Source organism: Acomys russatus, chromosome 25 (assembly GCF_903995435.1).
Source record: "Acomys russatus chromosome 25, mAcoRus1.1, whole genome shotgun sequence".
Lineage (NCBI taxonomy): Eukaryota > Metazoa > Chordata > Mammalia > Rodentia > Muridae > Acomys > Acomys russatus.
The window spans coordinates 15,006,063-15,025,883 of NC_067161.1; the positions used below are offsets into that span (position 1 = coordinate 15,006,063).

Genomic DNA, 19,821 nt, shown 5'->3' on the forward strand with positions numbered 1-19,821 from the left:
GACCCTGGAAAATCTGTTGTTTCCTTTCCCCACACTGTATAGTTACCACTGTAAAAGATCACAGGTCCCTCTGAAGAAAGACTGGAGAAAGGCTAACAGTAAAACTCTTAGGTATTTTATCAAGGTCCTTCCTCAGGGCAACCTGGCCGTGCCTTCTTTCAAGTCTGGAAATTGGATCACAGGCCTAAATTCCCTTTTGCGGTGATCCAATGTAGCCTTTCTTTTTTTTTTTTTTTTTTTTTTTTTTTTTTTTTTTTTTTTTTCTTTTTCTTTTTTGAGAGGTTTTCTACAGACCAAACAAAATTTTAGTAGGATTCTTATCTATTTCATGCCTGGAAAAAACTATGACTGATTAGCTAGACCCAAAGGCCCATACAAGTCATGGCACCATAAAATTCAGTTTGCCTGTCCTGACTACCACAGGTCAGGCCATTATGGACATTGCTTGTCTATACTGCCCATTTTGTTTGATAACTATGATCACTGATCACCTTGCCTTTGGTGATTCAGTGCTGCCAACTGCCCCTGCTGTCTCTGACTTCATGTTATGATACACACACACACACCGTGCAAGAAGAAAATTTTAAGGTGGAGAGCAAAGATAACACCTAACAAAGACCTTTGACCTCCATGTGCACATATGCACATGTACTCACACACAGATGAACACGCATATGATGCACGCTCTTGAGAGAGAAGCAGACAGCATAGCTTGCATGTGGTCACTTTCAGAGCTCTTGTGTTGGCCTGCATCTGGGTATTTTTGAATGGTCCAGCCTCTGGTCAGTCATTGGAGGGGCATGGATTACAGAGTCCTGCCTCTGAGCAGTCCTTAGAGGGCCATGGATTACAGAGTCCTGCCTCTGAGCAGTCCTTAGAGGGGCTGGATACAGGGTCCCACTTTTGGGCAGTCTTTGCAGTCAGGGAAACACAAGAGCCTTCATCTGTGTATCCCACTCCAGACTATACCTCCGGGTAGATTCCCGCCTTGCTGTCATCATGAAGGTCTCACTCAGAGTTCTCCACCCCGACCTAGAAGTTTCAGAGTATAATCCCCTGATGTTTGGTCTGGATTTCCATAGTGTGCACTTCAGGGATGGACTGTAGAGACATGTAGCTGGGGTCTTAAGTGGCTTTGCTACCATGAACAAGGATGCCATCCTTGTGCCACCCTCCCATACTATACCCCTATCCTCCTCACAGTATCCCCCCCACACCCCTCCTCACACTATCCCCCATACCCTCCTCACACTGTCCCCCACACCCTCCTCACACTATCCCCCATACCCTCCTCACACTATCCCCCACACCCTCCTCACAACCCCCAACCCTCCTCACACTATCCCCCACACCCCTCACACTATCCCCCACACCCTCCTCACACTCTCCCCCACACCCTCCTCACACTACCCCCCACACCCTCCTCACACTATCCCCCACACCCTCCTCACACTATCCCCCACACCCTCCTCACACTATCCCCCACACCCTCCTCACACTATCCCCCACACCCTCCTCACACTATCCCCCACACCCTCCTCACACTGTCCCCCACACTCTCCTCACACTATCCCCCACACTCTCCTCACACTGTCCCCCACACCCTCCTCACACTATCCCCCACACTCTCCTCACACTATCCCCCACACCCTCCTCACACTGTCCCCCACACCCTCCTCACACTATCCCCCACACTCTCCTCACACTGTCCCCCACACCCTCCTCACACTATCCCCCACACCCTCCTCACACTGTCCCCCACACCCTCCTCACACTGTCCCCCACACCCTCCTCACACTATGCCCCACACCCTCCTCACACTATCCCCCACACCCTCCTCACACTATCCCCCACACTCTCCTCACACTGTCCCCCACACCCTCCTCACACTGTCCCCCACACCCTCTTCACACTATCCCCCACACCCTCCTCACACTATCCCCCACACCCTCCTCACACTATCCCTCACACCCTCCTCACATTGTCCCCCACACTCTCCTCACACTGTCCCCCACACCCTCCTCACACTGTCCCCCACACCCTCCTCACACTGTCCCCCACACCCTCCTCACACTATCCCCCACACCCTCCTCACACTGTCCCCCACACCCTCTTCACACTATCCCCCACACCCTCCTCACACTATCCCCCACACCCTCCTCACACTATCCCTCACACCCTCCTCACACTGTCCCACACTCTCCTCACACGTCCCCCACACCCTCCTCACACTGTCCCCCACACCCTCCTCACACTATCCCCACACCCTCCTCACACTATCCCCCACACCCTCCTCACACTATCCCCCACACCCTCCTCACACTATCCCCCACACTCTCCTCACACTGTCCCCCACACCCTCCTCACACTATCCCCCCATATCCTTCCCTTCCTATCCCCCCCATACACTTCCCCACTGTGTGGACCTCTCTGCTGGTGAAGCTGCTTCACAGACACCCCCAGCCCTGTCTCCAAGTCTCTTTCTCTTTCCTTTTCTTTCTTCCCTGTTCTGTCTCTCGCTTCTTTTTTCTCTTTTTTAAAACGCCTGTCACTGAAGGTACATTGAACATTTTCGGAAGTCCCCACTCTGTCTTCAGTTGCACACCCCCTTACTGGTATCAGGTGAGATCTGGTAGTTAGACAAAAGCCAGCATTCCTCAGGAACTGTCAAGGGAGTCATTTCTGTTATCACTGGCAGAAGGGATAAATGGCTATTAGCATACCAAAGGACATGCTGACCTCCAGGCTCCCTCAGTAGCACAGGGACCTGCTACACATTTCAGAGGCCGCGCGCGCATGCGGGCATCCTGGCTCTTCTCACATGCCCCTTACCCTAAACCCCTCTAGCTCACTGGCTTCCCTTCCCCCACCTGGCTACTCACTCTCCCTATTACCCTGCTATGTCAGCCATTTTTGTCTTTCTTAGTCATTTCTCTGTGCCCTTTCCTGCCCCTTTCTCTTGGTCTTGCTCTGCATCACTCATTGCCCTGCCCTCTCTCCTCTGTCATGGCCAACTCCAGTCTGCTGGCCACGCTCAGACTACTACTCTCTCAGATCTGGACTCTTCAGAGGCCTCTAGCTACAATAAAAACCTCCTACTTAGCCATACCTCGAAACAGTCCTGTTGTCAGTTTGTACAGCTGTAAAGACAGCACTCACTAGTCTAGACTAATCCCTACAGAGCAGACAGGGGCTCTACTGTTTGGCTCTGAATGTCCTTTTGAACTTTACTATTGAAAGTAGCACTTTCTCACCATCACCTGTGTCAACTGTCCTTGTATGTGGGTGTTCCCCACTGTTCTGGTTTGCCTCTGTTTCTGTGTTACGTGCTCTTACCAAAAGCAACAGGTGTATGGCAGCGTTGTGAAGCTATGAAAGAGTGGTGCTTACTGGCTTGCTTGCCATGGCTTGCTCAGCTTGCTCTCTTATATAACCCAGGACCACCTGCCCCGCATGGCTCCGCCCACAGTGGGCTGGGCCCTCCCACACCAATCTGCAATCAAGAAATGCCTCCATGGAGGTGGCTCACAGGTTAAGAGCACTGGCTGCTCTTCCAGAAGACCCAGGTTCTGCTCCCAGCACCCACATGGTGGCTCCCAGCCATCTGTGAAGGGATCTGATTCTCCTTCAGACCTTTGCAGGCACCGGGCACCCAAATGACACACACACACACAAGCAAAGTAAAAAGAAAAGAAAAAAGCTTTAGAGAAAATGTCCCACAGACGTGCTTGCAGGCCAGTGTAGTGGAGGCAATTCTTCAGTTGAGGTTCTTTTCCCAGGGTGACACTAGTTTGTATCAAGTTGACCAAAAAAAAAAAAAAAAAAAAAAAAAACAAGCCTACACAACCATCCCCTCTTGTTTCTCTGTTTGTTTAGTTAATTAATTTTAACTAACAGGTGTATACCACCTTCTTTTTAGGATTTTATAAGGTGAACGTTATACAAGGTGTGGCAGCACCCATTTGCAATCCCAGCACTGAGAAGACATGGAAGGAAGGCCTCAAGTTCAAGGCCAGCCTCCAGGACATAGAGAGACACTGTCTCAAAACGTGAGGGTTCAAGATTCTGCCTTCCACTTACCATATCACCTCCCCCATCCTGTCTAGTGGAATCCCAGCTCAAAGGTCACCCCCTCTCAAATTCCATCCTAGTGTTTCAAGACTGACGCCTTCCCTCTCAACTCTGGGTCCCTAAACCCCTTGTGTTTGTTTATTTGTTTGCTTTCTGGTGCTATAGCACAATGCCTGAGGCTGAGCCACTTAAAAAAAACAAAGAAATCACTTGAACTCAGGATTCTGGAGACAGGGAAGCCCCAAGCCAGGTGGCCACATCTGGTGAAGGCACATATGGGAGAGACAGTGGGCTGGGCTTACTTCGTAACAGTCACGTTCTTTCTTTCTTTCTTTTTTATAGAGTTTGTTTTCTTTTTTGCTGTGTTTTGTTTGGTTTCATTTTCTTTCGTTTGGTCTCGTTTTTTGAGACAGGGTTTCTCTGTGTAGCCTTGGCTGTCCTGGACTCACTCTGTAGACCAGGCTGGCCCCGAACTCACATCGATCCGCCTGCCTCTGCCTCCCGAGTGCTGGGATTAAAGGCGTGCGCCACCACGCCCGGCCAACAGTCACTTTCAATACAACACACACACATTCTTTCAACTCTTTCATTTAGAAAAACAAAAACAAAAAAGCTTTAATCGCTCTTAACGACCTAGTCGCCTACATCCCACAGGCTCTGCCTTCCAATATGGCCACAACAGCAGTAAAACCTCAAGGTACAACGTGCACGCTATCGCTAATTTTTAAGTGCTGTTTAAGCTCACTGAGAGGTTGAGTCTGGAGGTAGCGCTGTCCCCTCCACTTCAGACCCAAGCATGTCACTGTCCTCCTAGGCCTAGGGATGGGCTGTCCCCCTTGACTCTGTGACAGGCAAAAGAACAGCATACTGTGCCCTTGAGGGCTGCTCAAAGGAGACCATTTCCAGCAAGCCTTATCATTATTTATCTCTTCATGTAATCGTGCCTGCCCTGGGAACAGCAGGAAGTTTAACCCTAAGAGGCTCAGCCAGCTCTATCAAAACTTCCAGCGGGCTGCCTAAGCTTGCCGGGTCGATGTCTGCTGGGCATCTATAAGCCCTTGATTTGCTGGTGTTGCCTCTGCCTGCTCTCTCCACTGGACAGCCCCAGCCACTTGTGCTGTATGCTGTGAGCGTCTAACCTGATGATGATGTCTCTGTCTCCTGCTTCTCCACAGCTGCCACTCGCTGTTTATTCTTTTACTTGTGCTTGTTACAGACTTAACTACGCTCAGGCATTCACAGCCAAAGCGCGGCTACCGTAGTCATTCTCCGTAAAGGAACGCCAATCATTATCCGAAGCCCAGCAATCCAGCAATGTGCTCATAAACCCACCGTGCTTTAGGAATAAAGTAGGGCATTAACGCATGCCTGTGAGTCCCAGGAAACCCTTGGCCTCGACTCCGGAGCAGGTGCCAGTTGTGTGGCCATGCGTGCGTGCCTTTGAAGAGTGAGGACTCTTGACAAGTATTAGCGGCAGCCTTCCTGGGGGCTGGACCTTGAACGGGGGTGGCGCGGGGGGCACCACAGACAGAGTGGACGAATCACAGATGTAGCCTGCTGGTCAGTTTTAAGTGCAGCTGTGGAGTCGTGAGGGTGGCATGGTTCCTACAAGACAGGCTGTGTGGGTTTGGATCCCAGCTCCGCCACAGCCTGTTTTTATTAATTTGGCAATTTGCTCATCGTGGGTTGTTTGTTTGTTTGTTTGCTTTTTTTTTCCAAGACAGGGTCTCTCTGTGTAGCCTTGGCTGTCCTGGACTCACTCTGTAGACCAGGCTGGCCTGTAACTCACAGCGATCTGCCTGCCTCTGCCTCCCAAGTGCTAGGATTAAAGGTGTGCACAACCATGCGCGGCTCATCATGGGTTTATTTTTTTGCGTTAACTTTGTTTTTTTTTTTTTTTTTAAGTGTTGTAATTATGTATTACTTATCGTAATTACTGGGTTTTGGAAGGGGGTTTTTAAACCTACTTTAAATGTTGCATCTAAAATTCCATCCCATTCACCCTGCTCCCATCCTGGCCTCATGCAATTATTTTAGTCCTTCCAGGGTTGTGGAGGGAACTAACCGAGCCGATACAGGTGAGGAGCTCAGAGAATCAGCTCTCTTCATTACAGCCATTGCAGAACCACAAGGAGCAGCCACCAGCGTCAGCTGGTGACAGGGCAATGGCACCATAGCTGCTGCACCAATATCCAGCTCAGCTTCTCTTATCAAGTCCTTACACCAGCGAAGCTTTCTCAGCTATCTGGAATGGAGATCCGCTTGCTGCTCTGCATGCGGGCTTTGTGTCTAATGGAATAGCAAAGCCCTTTCCGGAAGGGCTTCAATTTATTCACTCCCAGCCCGAACTCCATTTGTCTCTGCCCGTCGTCACATCTTCCCTGATCCTCCTGCAGGCTCCGCTTTCCAGGCTCCCCACCTTGGACCCAAGTTACAAATGCTCCTCAGTCACCTCTCACCTCTACAGTCATGCCTGTCCACCACTCACTTAGTCTGCTGAGCCATGAAGGACATTTACAGATGTGGGAAGGGCAGCTCCCGCCTGTCATCCCAGCACTTGAGAAACTGAGGCAGGAGCATTGCTTTGAGTTTGAAGCTATCCTGGGGATGCACGGTGAGCTCCGGGGCTAGCCTGGGCTGTAGAGGGTCTCAAAAGGAAGCAAACCAAAAGGCACTGACCCAAGAGCTTTTCCAGAGACATCTTAGTCAGTGCAAGAATGTAAGGAGTGGCCCCACCCTGCCTTTTACTTATAGGGTCTTTTAACTCCCACACATCCATCTTCCAACAATCACTGCATTTGCTCAGGCACTTCCCGAGATCATTTGCTTTTAAAAGCTCGGCGATCAGTTTCTCCAATTGAATTACTCTTTTCCTTTCTTGCTCTACAACTCTTGCCTTGGCCCCACTTCTCACATGACTTCCCCTTGCTTCCGTTCTATGTCTTGGTGTTCTGTGGCTCCTGGTCTGTCTAGTTAAAAAAAACAACAAATATTGATTTCCATTTCCGTTTCGGACTTCCCAGTCATCTCCAGTTCCCTTTTAATGGCTACTTTGTAAAGCCTTCGACTTCCTGAATCCGTTTTCCTCGAGACCGACTTCACAATGAGGGCCCATTGACACTGTCAGCAGCTCAGTCAGTCTTGGCTCCACTCCCAGGCAGCTGCTCCACTCTGGCCTCTGTCAGAGCCTCCTGCTCATCTCAGTTTGTCCTTAGCTCATCTGGGAAGGGAAGACAGTCCCAGGGCTGGCTAGATATCAGTAAACCAAGAACCGGGGGCTCTGAAGCACATTGGGTGTTAAAATGAAAATGAAAAAATTTAAACTATTGATTGTGTGTGTGTGTACGTGTGTGTGCATAGCATGGACAGTGTGTGTGTGTGTGTGTGTGTGTGCACCATGTGAACTTTCAGAAGTTCCTTCTCTCCTCCGACCTCGTAAGGAAAGCTTTTTCACACTCTCAGGGAGTTAATCTGGGAATCACCAACTTGAGTTAACAAATCCACCCATGAAGAGCTGCGAGCAGCCGTTCCAACAAAGACCATACATAGCCTTCACAGTGGCACTTAGTCACACTAGCCAGGCACCACCGAGCACTCGCTGGGGGATGTCTGTGCGGTGGAAGGTCACGTCTCACCAGTCAGAACAGCTGGGCTTGAAAATAGTGAAAACTGCTGATGAGGAGGTAGAAATTTTGGGTTCCTCATACACTGCTGACGGGAGCGAAAAAACAGTTTAGCTGGATGTGTGGCGGCACACACCTTTAGTCTCAGCACCTGAAAGGTAGAGGCAGGTGGGTCGCTATGAATCGGGGGCCAGCCTGGTCTATATGGCGAGTTCCAGGCCAGCCAGCGCTACCCAGTGAGACCTTGTCTTGAAATAACAAAAAAAGTAGCATAGCTATTCTGGACAATAGTTGGGAAATTCTTTTTTTTTTTTTTTTTTTTTTTGGTTTTTCGAGACAGGGTCTCTCTGTGTAGCCTTGGCCATCCTGGACTCACTTTGTAGACCAGGCTGGCCTCGAACTCACAGCGATTCGCCTGCCTCTGCCTCCCGAGTGCTGGGATTAAAGGCGTGCGCCACCACGCCCGGCTAGTTGGGAAATTCTTAGGAAGGCACAAAATCGTAAGATCTAAGGATATTTCAATAGTCCCATGTTTATGATCATTAGTAAAGAAAATTGACATATACAACTAATAAAATGTCATTGGTTTTTAAAATTATGTTTATTATAATAGTAAAAGGGAAAAAGGCAGCATGAAGCTAGTGGGATGTTTGATACTATGTTTACTGCCTCAGTCTATGCTCCAATGGGAGGGGCTATAGCTCTCAGTGAGTTCTCACTGTGCCTTCTGTTTACCTTTTGTGAGGTTCATTCTTATTTGTGTGTGTGTGTTTGTGAGTACACGTGTGTGCATGTGTGTGTGCACTTGAGTGTGTGTGTGTGTATGTATGAGTACACACGTGAAAAAAACAAACCACAGGTGTTGTTCCTCAGACCACATTTTTCTTTTATTTGTTTTTTTTTTTTTTTTTTTTTTTTTAATTATGAGACAAGCAGCGCGAGCTGCACAGCCAAAAAGCCCTAGTGATCTGCCGGTATCTGTCTCCTCAAAGCTGCCACTGTGGTAAGCATGCACCAGTGCGCCCAGCCTCCTTCTTGAAACTAGTTGCTCACAAATATAAGTGCTATCAACAAGGGATGACGTGAATGAGGCATCATGGGGAAGTGATGGATGTTTGGGCACAGGGGGACAGGACCTATGATGGTTAATGTTCAGTGTCAACTTGACAAGACCTAGCCCAGGGGTTTTCAACCTTCCTACCACTGCAGCCCTTCAAATGCAGCTCTTCCTGTAGCAGCGACCCCAGCCATAAAATTATTACATTGCCACGTCATAATTTTGCTGCTCTTATGAATCGTAATATAAATACATGATATGCAGAGATCCAATATATAACCCCAAAGGTTAGGTAACCCGCAGGTTTGAGAACCTCTGAGTCTCACCTCGGAGACCAAAATTGTGAGCATTCCATGGAAGGAGGATTGTCTGCATTAGGCTAACCACTAGGCTTGCCTGTGAAGTGGTTATCTAGTCTAAGCTGAGGCGGGAATACCACCCTGAATGTGAGAGGCACCACTCTGTGGACTGCGGTCCTGGACTGAGTACGTGGGAGCAAGCAAGCTAAGCGCCACCACTCACGTCTGCTTCCTGACTGCACACAGTGTGAGCTGTCGTCTTGAGTCCGTCCCCCCCCCCCCCCCCCCCTGACAGACTGCGCCCTCAGGCTGTAAGCCGAAACAGCTTCTCCCTCACGCAAGCCGCTTTAGTCAGGTGATCTGTTGCAGCAGTGAGGACAGTAACAAATGCAGACCTGCACACCTCTAGCAAAGAAATACAACCACACCTTTTTTTCTAGTTGAATCTCAGGTTGTGGAGTACAGATTCCTCTGAAAACCGTGAGGTAACATACTTGTGTTGGTGGAAATGAAGTCCCAGATACACAAAACTATTATCTTCTTGGAAATCTTGAACTTTGTTTTCAAATTCTTATATTAAATTGAAAAAAATGAGGCTGCATATATTGGCTGCATATTTGCCAATATGCCAAAATGTATAAAACTGTTTCCTTGATTTGAACTTAATTTTGACTTTCCATAATTTCAGTCTCTTTTGGATATATACCAGTCACCTGTAATTTCAGTCACAATGAACATTGTGTTGATAAGTTCGCTCCACCTTGAAGACACTTATTTAGCTCACTTAAATAGATATATAGAGACCAGAGAGATGGCTCACAGACGATATGAGGGCCTGAGTTAAGATCACCAGCACTCACTGAGAAAACTGGGCGTGACCGCATCTGTGCCTGTAATCCCAGAACTGGGAGGTAGAGACAGGAGGATTCCAGGCTCCTCACCAATCAGTAAGCTCCAGATTCAGACTGGAAAGACGGCTCAGCAGTTAAGAGAGCTTGCTGCTCTTCCAGAGGACCTGGGTTCGGTTTCCAACACCCACATAATCACCAGTAACTCCAGGTTAGAGGGATTCAGCGCCCTCTTGTGGTCTCCTCAAGCACTGCACTCATATTTACACACACACACACATTAACACACACATACACACAAATCAATAATAAAATAAATCTTTAAAATTAGATAGAGAAGCTGGAGAGATGGCTCAGCAGTTAATAGTCCTAGCTGGCTGCTCTTCCAAAGGACTGGGTTCAATTCACAGCACCCACATGGCAGTTCACAACTGTCAGTAACTGCAGTTCCACATGCATGCAGGTAAAACAGCAACGTACATAAAATAAAAATAAATATTTTTAAAATTAAGTAGATACATAGATAAACACATAGATGATAGAATGACAAATAGAAAGATAGGGTCCAATAAAAATGCTAAGATGGCTTGGTTATGATTTTCAAATTCTAGGCAAGTTTTGGTTTTGATACCATAAATGACTTGATAACTGTCACATATCACAAATCATAAAATCTTTCCAACATTGGGCTTCGACTTAGCCATCCTACCTCTGAAAAGCAAATGTGGCCGAAGCAAGCAGGAGCCCCTCTAAGGAGGCCTGAGCTGGATGGAGATGGATTAATCTCTCAGCCCTATGAAGTTCTCAGTCTTGATGCAGTTTGCACGATGGTACCCTTTTGAAGACATGTGTGCATGAATTTTCTGAGTGAGCTATGCAATGACACTTAATTAAATGTGAATTTGGAGTGACAATCATATCATCTTCTATTGACACGTTTATCTCCTTACCTCACTATTACCAGGTCCCGCCAGTTACTATACCAGACACATTTACATGGACAAAGAAAGCTGCCTAACATATTTCTTTTACTGTGGTATATAGATATCTCGATCTAGTTGTATCTTTTTAGAAAAAAAATTTTTAATCTTCTTGCCTGCATGTAATCTGGGCACCACATTCATGTCTGAGTGCCTACAGAAGAAGAAGCCAGGTCCCTGGGAACCGGAGTTACAAACAGCTGTGAGAAGTCACGTGAGTGCTGGGAATTGACCCTGGGTCATCCGAAAGAGCAGCAAGTGTTCTTGACCACAGAGCCATCTCATCTCTAGTGTGCCTTTCAATGGCCCTAGAAAAGCCATTTCTTCAGTGATATCACATATACCACTGACACAAGCCTGTCTGCAGCGTGAGTTCTACCATTCATGGCCAGAGTATGAATACTTATTTATCTATTCGCTTATTTATTTTTGATTTCTCTGTGAAATCTTGGCTACACTGGAACTCACTCTGTAGATTAGACTGACCTCGAACTCATAAAGACTCACCTGTCTCTGCCTCCTGAGTGTTGTGATTAAAGGCATGTGCCGCCACCACCCGGCCAGAGAAATAAAATTTAAAATAAGCAAATTATAATTATTTACACCAGACACGTGTTGAGAGACTCCCCAGTGTCTCCGGTTATAGGGTAATGCGCGTGATATTGGCGAATGGCCCCGTGTTGCTTGAGCGCACTGCAAAGCTGCCTCTGGAAGCAAGACAGACCCAAGCATGTGTGTGTCAAAGTCCTCCCAAGCTCCCATCCTTAGCCAGATGCCTGACTCTGTAACCGGGAGAAGGGAAACAGCAAATGGCCCAAATGCAAACCACTGTTTCTTCCAGAGGACACACGCACAACGCAAAGGTAGAGAGAGAGACTTGCTGGGAAGAAAGGGCTCGTCAGGAGGGTCAAAAAGGAAGCAGCCGGGCGGTGGTGGCGCAGGCCTTTAATCCCAGCACTCGGGAGGCAAAGGCAGGTGGATCAACTCTGAGTTCAAGGCCAGCCTGGTCTACAAAGTGAGTCCAGGACAGCCAAGGCTACACAGAGAAACCCTGTCTCCAAAAGAAAAAAAGAAAGAAAGAAAAGAAAAAAAGGAAGAAGCAAGAGTGGCTATTCGTGGGGGGAGAGGGGCAGTGATCAAAGAATATTATATACATGGAATTGGGAATTAATAAATATATATATTAAATATATATATATGAAACTGGGGCCAGAGTTAGGGAGAAGAAAACAAAAGCGGGAAGGGCCGTTTACTCTCCCCAATCCTTGCTTCCTGGACCCCACTGTACTGTGCTGCTTTTTAAAAAGCATGTCATGTGGGAAACTTGGACAAATGGCTGGCTATAGGGACCAAACAAGGGAAGGGCTGTCCCAAGAGACCCCTGCAGAGAGATAAAAGTGGGGGGAATCAGACAGACCCGAGTCTGGAGGAAAGAGAAACCCCACATAGGGCAGCACCTCACTTTCCCTCTATCGCTGGGCTGTGTGAACCCAGGGCAGAGGCATAAGCCCCTTCTGCCACCTGGCCACCAGGCTATCACCTCTGCCACCAAAGTGGCCATATTGGAGGACGAGAAAGAGGAGGAGGAGGAGGAAGTGGAGGAGGAGGAGAAGGAGGAGGAGGAGGAGCAGCGGCTATTGCATCTGAAAGGTGCCTGCAACCCTGCAGCCAGGTGTTTTCGGTTTGGGTTTTTGCTTGTTGGTTTCGCCAGTTCACCGGGCTATACGGTAATGTGCGTGCTAATTGTCTTTGTGCAACAGGGCTCAAGAACTAAGTCCAGGTTCCATGTTGCTGGGGGGCTTGGATTGGAACCAGACATCAGGGCATTCTCTCTGCAAGTGCTTGCTGGCCGGAGTGTACAAGCCCAGCCTTCTCCAGCGCACAGATAAGGAAGAAATTCGGCTCCACAGAGCCCAGACACGGAGCCAATAGCCTGATGCTGGTGTGATAGGAGAACAGCCAAAGTCCCCTGCTGGTCTTTGGCACTGCCACACTCCAGGCTCCGGTTGGCCAGGGCCACCCACTCTGAGGAGTCAGACCTGCTTCCCTGAGGCCTAAAACTGAGTCAGCAGTGGGCAGGGCTGCATGTCTATATTGAGGAGCAAGACACACAGAAGGCCAGGACACACAGCCACCCAGCATGAACAACAACCCAGGCTCCTTCTACGCCCCGTCTCTGTGTCACTCTCCAACAACCATCACAGTTGCACAGTGACCACCTAGCTCTTAGCAAGGTAACATGAGACAGACCCAGAACCACGGTCTTCTTCAACAGTCTCTCTCTCCTTCCTAGGGGTAGCACCCATGCTTCCAGAGCTGCGCTGTCGCAGGCTCAGGCTGTATGCTGCCAGAACTCCAGGGCCAGGGCCCGGCTCTGCCTCCGAACCTCTCTTCCCTAAGACATGCTCCTACCTGGAGTTCTCCAGAGTCTTCAGGGCCAGCTTGCTCGGCCACCTACTTCCTCCTTCCATCCTCATCTCAACCCCACTGAGCAACACCGCATCTCCAGGAGGCGAACCTGTTGAGTAGCAGGTTCAAAGAGCTCTCTGCCCAGGCCCCATGGTACTGAGGGGCATGAAGTGGCCCCTCTGGTTCAGGGACCCTTGCTGTGGTTCGGTGTCGCCCTGGCCACCTACAGCATGCCTTGCCTACTTTTATTTTGTCTCTAACAGCAACCGTCTCTATTCACTGCTTGTTGCTCGTTGCCAGAGTGTGAGTCACAGGGGGGAAAGCCTTATCTGTTGTGTTTGCTTCTGTCCCCCCAAGCACCTTGTTCTCGACGCTTGTATAGTGAGTGAGCAAACGGGACTCCCAGTACCACCTGCACTTCCTGCAGTGTGTCTGAGGAGGCGGGGCTGAGCACAGTGTGTCTTAGTCGGTGGAGCCACCACACAGGGTTAGGTTGTCCTCGGAGTGTCTGGCGTGGGAGGCACCTGGGAACAATCATGAAAAAGCAACAGTTGCACCTTTGGAGACTGTTTCACCGACCTAAAGAGGCTGCCATCTTGTGGCCGAATGAAAAAGCACACCCAGGCTACATTGGGGCCACTCAGTGGCGGGGTGATGCTCACCATTAACAGTTCCATCGTCTTCAGTCATTACACAGTTCTAAAATTCTAAGTGTATGAGGTGTGCAGGGTGCACAGGACAATTAAGGCTGATTCTCTGCTCGTTGTATGAGCAGAAGTAAAATGTCTGCCAATCTTCATTCACGCCTTACGAAGGATGGCATCTAATAGTAAGTCACAGGGAATCTGACCAACACAAAGCCTTGTCTATGCATAGACAGGGCTGAAGATGATGCTCCAACGTTACAGAGAGTTTTGGGTGACTGTTCAGGCAGTAAACTGTCTCTGTCATCTTTTCATTTTGGATGCTGCTAACCTGCACTTCCGGTTCACTCAGGTAATTAAGTTTTATTCCTTCTCAAGTCTCTGATGGGGTTGAAGACCAGATAGTTTAGTCCTACTATTAAGCTTAGTTGGCTAGGGGTTAAGATGCTTTTAGATCTAGATAGATGTTTTAAGTTAATAGAGATGAGATATGATAAATATTGATTCTCATTCAGAATTTTAGACTGAAAAAGATAGGAAAGATGTTTACTTCAAACTTGCCAAATACAAATAGCAAAATCACTCATGAATGTAACATTTATATAATTCCTGTTTTTATCATGATTCTTCCTGCTGTATGTAGCATATTTTATTTATGCGTAATAATATAAACATATATGTTTTTAAAAGAAACATAATAAAAATGAAAAAATAACAGTTGCATCTTGCTGCCAGTATCTCCCATTTCTGTAAATGAGACACTGGCCCCCAGATTTGGCCTCAAAGTCACCTTTGGAGTATGTGGTCATTGAACTGAGATGTAACCCAAAAGGTTTTTGTTTTTTTGTTTTGTTTTGTTTTGTTTTTTGTGATCTATAGGATCTTTACCCATACACATCCATATCCATCCATTTATATATTGAATATCTACCAATCAGGTGCCAGGGGCTGGACACTGAGGAGAGAGATCTCAGTTCCTCTAGTAGGAAAGGCAGTGTTCATCTATTCAAGGCTATTTTCTAAGGGCCTGTGGGACTGTGCTGACCTGGGGGATAATAGCAGGGGAGATGCCAGGTGCATTCTGGCTGAGAGCCATGCAAGAGGAGGTGACAGCAATGCCAAGACCTGTGAAGAAAATGCACACAAGGGATAAAGGGGGCAGCCCTAGGGAAGGCTGCAGAAGAGAGTAGGCTCTAGGGAGGTGTGACAGAAAAGGGGGGCCAGATGAGTTCAGCAGGTCACTGAAATTAGATTCTGCTAATCCCTGGTGGCTGCTGTAAGAGTTTGCCCTTATCCTACGTGCAGCAGGAAATCCCTGGGACATTTAAGCAATGGGAGACTGGGGGTGGGGAATACAGTCTGATTTTCCGTGGTTAAACACTCTCTGGGCTGAGAATAGAGAAGAGCTCAGAAGCCGCCGCTCAGTGGAGGGAGGAGATATGGTGTGAGGAAGACTCCAGACTCATGCTCAAAGGGAGCTTTGTTTCTCAGAGGCAGCCCAGGGATGTCTGAGGTCAGACCCCAGCAAAGCATGCTCCTGTGTTGTGACCCTAGGCACCCTCTCTTAGTTCCTGTATTGTCACTAAAACGAGAAAATTAATGCTCCGCACATCTGCTGGACTCACTGTAGCTTGGACAGGTCTGTCAGCCTGAAGCGTGTAGTGGAATCTGTAGGGGAGAGGGTTCGATGGGAAGGGCGCCACCCTCAGGAGGGATTAATGTAGTGCTCCTCGGACCAGCTTAGTTCTCTCAAGAGCAACTTGTCATATACAAAAGAGTGATGCTCATCCCAAGTCTTTCTGGGTAGTCTCTTCTGCACAATACCACCATCATGATGCCTCCCACCACAAGGCCCTCAGCAGAGATCACAGGGGACCACCTGACCTTGGACCTTCACCTTCCAAACTGTGAATTAACCAAACCTCATTTCTTTGCATGCAGCCTCTGGCTTCCTGTTGCCTATGTACTGGCACAGGCACATTAGAGACACCGTCGGCTACAGAACTAGCAGCAGGTGTAGAGGATGGCTGGCTAGGGCACGGCAACGGCTACACGTCTCTATAAACGTGAGGAAAGGTGGACAGCCTGAGGTAGGAAGATAGGAAAGCAACAGGGACGGGGTTAGTCATGGAGGCTTCGAACACCACCTACAGTAAAGAACATCTGTGGCCAGTGAGGTCCATGAAAGGCTTCCAGGAATGAGAGGATTGTAAACAGAGCTTATATATATACATAAAATAAACTTAGCCACAGGAAAGATGGACAGGATGGAGGGCAGGCTGCAGATGCTCTCGCTGCCCTTGAGGCCACATGGCCTCGTCCTATCCCATGAGGCTCTCCCTCCATGGGGATTTTGCTTAAGCCAGTTTCCTCAGGCATGCTTTGTACATACTAGGCCCCTAAACCTTCACAGGTGTTGTTCTTTTGAAGCGCATCCCACGGAGACAGACATACAGACAGCACCTCAGAGAGATATCATCTCTGTCCTCACTCCATCCAGCCACGTCCTGGAAAAGAGCCCAGTTCCATCCTGGAGGCAACAAAAGACAGGCTTCAGCTTCCTCCCTAGCCTGCCTGTTTGTCTGCAGTCTAGGGACTGGGAGAAGTGCCGCCTGCCAGTCAAGCCGACATAAAAATCACAAAAAAGACAAGGAGCTCCTTCGAGCTGCCTCTCCAGCGCGTGGCCCTTCCTGTGCGATGCTGCCATGTGGAACGCAGCACTCCATCGGCTCCAGTGGGGCGGGAGGGGGGGTGTCCTGTACTCTGTAGTACTTGAGTTTGCAAAATACCTTCTGGACCAGGAATTTGGCATAACACCAGCTAAGGCGGGAATCTGAACTCTATCCCTGGCCTCTGCACACTGAAATCAAGGGCAATATCCTGCTCCCAGATGCCTGGGAGAGACAGAAAATCACAGAGGTCCACCGAGAGGCTGGTTTGTCACTGGCAAGGACCCACTGTGGTCAAGCCAGAAACAGGCTTGCCCAAAACAGAGTCATCTCTCTGAGACCTCTTTTGCAAGTCTGGGTAGGGATCTGGGAGTTTTAAAATAAGCATAGTCAATCTGGCTCCTAGGAAGCTTGGAGTGTGGTGAGGGAGCCAAGGGTGTGTGTGTGTGTGTGTGTGTGTGTGTGTGTGTGTGTGTGTGTGTGTGTGTGTGTGTGTGTTGTGAGTATGTGAAGGCACTGGGTATGCATGCACCCATGCAGAGACTGTCTGCACCCCTCAGGTCTGGGTCCAGTCCTATTAACAGACATTTAGCAAGCATAGAGTTGTGCAAAGTGATGGTGATGCTGGAGGTGGTGATGGTGCCGATAAACAGTGCAGTTTCACACCAGCCTGAAGAGGGTGCCCTGGAGACTGCATGCCAGTCATTAAACCACAGGTGGCTGTGGAAATAGGGTGTGTATATACGGTACCGCCCTTCCCTGAAGAAGCTTTTCCCCCCCTTTTCTTTTAAGATATATCATATTTGCACATGTGTGTGAATGCAGATGCCCACAGGGGGCAGAAGAGGGCACCAGAGTTACAGGTTATCAGCCGTTTGTTCCCTAGGTGCAGGGAACTAGACTCAGGTCCTCTGTAGGAGCAGCAAAAGCTCTTAACTGATGAGCCATCTCTCCAGCCTCTCCTTTTCAAAGAAAAAGAAAAGAAAGGAAGGAAAGAAAGATACATTTTTAAGAAAGATGAGGAGGTGTCTTGACAGTAAAGGACAGGTTTGTTTCAAAGAAATCTTGAGAAGGCGTCTGTAAGAGAAGGTGGGAGAGTGAATCTCTCTTACGGGCTGTGGCTTTTATCAGAGCTGGGAAAGAGCCTGGGATCCAATTAGCTGGTAGTGTTCAGGGTTAAATGGCATGTGTAGGAATGGTGTTAGGGGTGTTGACTTGGGAAACTGAGAGCATTAGCCACATGTGTGTGTGTAGGGGGGGTGCTGTTCTGTCTGGAATGTACTTTCAGGAGGGGAGGGGGCTGGGCTGGGCTGGGTTGCCTCCCATCGGTGCTCCTGTTGACTCAGCATTCTTTTGTTTGTCTCTGTGCATGTGCAAACTTGTGCAGCTATGTCACAATGCATGTGTGAGGGCAGAGGACAACTTATGAGAATTCTTTCCTTCCACCACGTGGGTTCCAGGGATAAAACTCAGGTCATCAAGCTTGTCAGCAAGTATCTTTATCCTCACTGGTTCCCCCACCCCACCCCACCTTTTTTCTTCTCTTTTATTTTTGTGTGTTGTTCTAATTAGTTTTCTAGTGCTATGTTAAAACACTGTGACCAAAAACAAATTGGAGAGGAAGGGGTTAATTTCGTCTTAGCACTCCCAGGCCATCCTGCTCTGAGGGGAGTCAGGCCAGACTGAAGAAGAGACCATCAAGGAATGCTGATTCCTGGCTGGCTCGCCTGGTTTGCTCAGCTATCTTCCTTATACAACCAAGGCACATCTGCTTAGGGAATGACACTGCCCACAGTGGGCTGTGGCCTCCTTATCAATTAGCTGCCAAGAAAATGCCCTACAGACAGATGCACAGGCCAATCTGATGGGAGGCAATTCTTCAGCTAAGATTCTCTCTTCCCAAGTGTGTCCCAAGTTTGACTCAAGGTGACAGAATCTAACTACAACGCGTGTGATATTTCCCTATGGGTTAGGTGCACTTGCCTGTGTGTGCACATTGGAGCCCAGAGGTCCATGTGTTTTCTCTGTTCCTCTCTGCTTTATTTTTTGAGACAGGGTTTCTCACTAAATCTGAAGCTAACCTATTGGCTAGACTGGCTGGCCGGCTAGCAAGCCCCTGGGATCTGCCTATCTTGTGAGTGCTACCCCAAAGGGGAATTTACAGGCATGAGCCACTATACTCCGTTTTTTATATGGGTATTGGGGATCCAAACTAGGTCTTTATGCTTGCACAACCAGTGCTTTATCCCTGAGCCATCTCCCTAGCCCTTAGGGACCAGAGGGAGGGCTGACTGGTAGGGGTGAGGCTGGACACGTGGTCAGGAGCTAAAAAAGGTTTGGAGCAAGAAAAACATAGATTAAAGTCAAACCTGAGACTTAACGATGTTTAAAGGAGAGTTTAGCTGTTATCAGCTTAGCTGGTAGAAAAATCGCAAAAATGCACATAGTTTCCATGAAGTTCCTCCCTCAGACTGTGGCTGTTCTCATGGTTACCCGTGGATGAGAAGGCCGGACACAAAGTTTGGAGTCAGGCTGTCTGCAAATACCACTTTATCCCATCATTGTCGTCAACAGCAAACAGAAAGGGCAGCTTATAACTTACAGGGCTATGGTCCCCTAGTAGGACAATATGCAAGTAAAGTGCCAGGCCAGCACCATGCTCACTGACAAATTTCCACAAATGGTGGCTGGTAGCTGGTGGCTGGTAGCTGGTGGCTGGTGGCTGGTGGCTGATGGCTGACTAGAGAAGACTCCAAGTGGGATTTCCCCTCCTGCTGCAGATTTGGTTCACCCGAATTTGCAGAAGTGTTTTGTGTGGCTGGCAAAGTACCACAGTAGGGAACCCTTGTCAGCTCCCCTGCCCAACATGAGTCGAGAGTTTTCCCCCCACCTCAGTTGTCCTCTGCCATCCCCACAAGCAAAGTGTGGGTGTCCCTTTCCAGTGTGAAGATACAACCTAAATCACATCACTAGCCCACAGTTCGGTCCTCGTCCCACCCCAAACAGGCAGCCTGCTTGGAAAAGCCCAAAAGTGTAGGGTGGTTAAGTCACAGAGTCAGAAAGGCAGGAGGAAAGCGCCGCCACCCCGTGCAGAATTCGGTAAAGAGTTTGAACAGGTATTTTTCTTGTCATTGGGGAAATGCAAATAAAAGCTACAGTGAGTTACTACACCACAGTCACTAGGGCGGCTGTGGTCAAGAAGAATCGAAGAGACAGGAAGT

The 19,821-nt window shown here is 48.6% G+C and overlaps 1 pseudogene; it reads right to left on the reverse strand.

Moving 5' to 3' along the window:
* LOC127208642 (RNA transcription, translation and transport factor protein-like) overlaps nucleotides 1–19,821 on the reverse strand; it is a 34,414-nt pseudogene that overhangs the window by 12,858 nt on the left and 1,735 nt on the right.